Source organism: Tupaia chinensis, unplaced genomic scaffold (genome assembly GCF_000334495.1).
Source record: "Tupaia chinensis unplaced genomic scaffold, TupChi_1.0 Scaffold138322_1, whole genome shotgun sequence".
In the NCBI taxonomy this organism is placed as follows: Eukaryota; Metazoa; Chordata; class Mammalia; order Scandentia; family Tupaiidae; genus Tupaia; species Tupaia belangeri.
In genome coordinates this window covers 1,447,696-1,450,209 of record NW_006198219.1, presented here as the reverse complement: position 1 = coordinate 1,450,209, position 2,514 = coordinate 1,447,696, and positions in this window count along the sequence as shown.

Below are 2,514 nucleotides of genomic sequence, written 5' to 3'. Positions count from 1 at the left end.
CACCTCCACAGGGTATGGTCATGTTGCAATCCCATCTCTTTCATAAGACAGATGTAGTTCTAGCCCTCAAGAATTGTAGAATTTAGCCATATGCATACAGTTGGCTAATTATTGGTCTACTGATACCAAATTTAACAAGGAAGAAGAGAAGTTCATAGTTTCCAGAGATATTTTTTCAAGAAGTTAGCCTGAACCAATGTAGTAGGATGCTAAATTCAATTAGAAAGAAATAGAATTTAGGCCAGCTAGTGGTGTGGTTGTTAAGGCAGCTGGATCTCACATTAGCCAACTGTGCAGTTGAGTCTTTGACCTGGTGTTAAGGCTCTGGACTCCCACATGGCCAACCACAGTTCAAGTCCTGGATCTGGAAGTTTGCTTTCTCCCTCTCTCCCTCTCTCTCCATCTCTCTCTAGTGAGCAAATGTGTACAATAGCAAATTAAAATAATAATAATGAATAACATTAAATAATTATTTTTTAAAAAAGAAATGTTTTTTGAGTACCCACTAAATAGAAAAGACTGAACTAGGTATAATACCTACCTTTATAGGGTTTGTAGACTTACAGAAGAACCAGATCTCCACATTCACTATGAAATATAAAAGAATAAAATGTCTTGGGACCAGCAGATGGTACAATGGTTACATTGTTGGACTTCCACATAGTCAACCACAGTTTGAGTCCTGGACTTGGTGGTTTAAACTCACGCTGGGCACATGTGCATGCATGCCCAAGATTCAGAGGGAAAATGGAAGAGAAGGGATTGTGGTGTGGCCATCACTGCTGGGGGAGTGATTTCTTTCTTTTTGTCTCTCTTTCTGGTGAGAGCATGCACCCTATAGCAAAAATTTCTCTTAAAAAAATTTTTGCATAAAAAAAGAACCAGCGACATGCTGTCAAAATTCCAAGGAAGTAAAGATTGATTCCAAAAGGTGTTTAAGGAAAGGGTTGCCAGCTTTAGTAAAATAAATATTGCATGGATATATTTATACTAAAAACTATTTTTTGTTTATCTAAAATTCAAATTAACTCGGTATCTTATATTTTATCTGGCCATTCTAATTAAAGAGAGCTGTTGACAAACCCCAGAACTTAATTTTTTCCAAATGGAAAAATGTGTAGGATGTTAAATAGGTGAAGGACATTTAGTATAAGAACATAGAAAAAAGACATAAAAGTGAGGTTTGTACAGGGCTTTTTCTGAGAGTAGGAGAAAGACAAAGGCATGGAATGGGATGAGAAAGAAAGCAGGAAATGTATAAACAGTTAAATCACAAAGCGCCCTTCAATGGCTGAACTACAAATTTGATCATTCTGATGAGGATTTATAATGAGATATAATTAAGATGAAAGTGAACTTAAATTTTTTTATTCCGTTTATAATATTTAACTAATACATGTAATATGGTAGTAATAGAAGAAAATACTGTAGACAGGGTGAGGTGGGAGGACTGCTCTGGAAGGAGGCCCAAGTGAATTACTAGAGAATAGGACCCTGGAAAAAACTAGTGGTGACTTCAGATTAAATAAAACACACATACAAACAAAAAATACCTTAAACATCACGAGAAGATGAGGAAAAGAAATGTAAAAATGGAATAGGAAAGTTTCTGTAGGAAAATTAGTTAATGCCTAGGTATGTGAGTCACAGACTTCAGAGTAGGAAAAGCAAGTCTGAATACAACAGGAATATTCAGAAACTATGATACAGTTTACAAATCCCCAAAGAACAGGAAGTGAAACAATCGCAGGGAATCACAGGATATAAGTCAAGAGAGCATCATAATCATCGAGGAAGCCCAAACACTCCCTATTTTTTTTTCCATAAAACATATACAATGTCAGGCATTTGGCAGTAAGGGGGATGGAGGGGCTTTGCTATCTATATGTCAACCACTGCACCACAAATGAATGTTTTAAGTTTATCAAACAGTAGAAAAAGAAAAAGAGAATCCCTTAAGTAAATAGTACCAAGAATGTGAGGTAAAGTAAGAAAAGAGACCGCACTTACTATTGTAATAATAATCCATAATATGGATTATTGTTCTAGAACACAAATTATCCCAAGGAAACCATATGAGTAGGTGTAACTAACTGCCTCCCCCTGTTCCTCCTCCTCCTTTGACATCGCAGAAGTAATTTTAATGTCGTAATTAATCTGCTATATAAATAGCAAGAGAAATAAGAAGTACTTACCCTCCTTTATGTTCAAACAATGAACCTTTTTAAAGTTGAAAAAGGTACATTTTATACTCTTTTCTGTATTTTAAAAAACTAGTTTTCCAAATAACCTAGCCCATATAGGTGTAACTGTTTTGTCTCTATAAATAAAATATTGATAGATTACTATATTTTAAAAATTTTGAAAAATCTCTACTAAATTTTTTTCACTTCATTTTATGCCCAGTAGAAAATTAAGAAGTATATATTTCATATTAACATCTTCAGTATAAAGAAGTCAAGATAATTTGACAAGAGGGACTTAGTTAGCATTGTGATATTTATATTGATATTT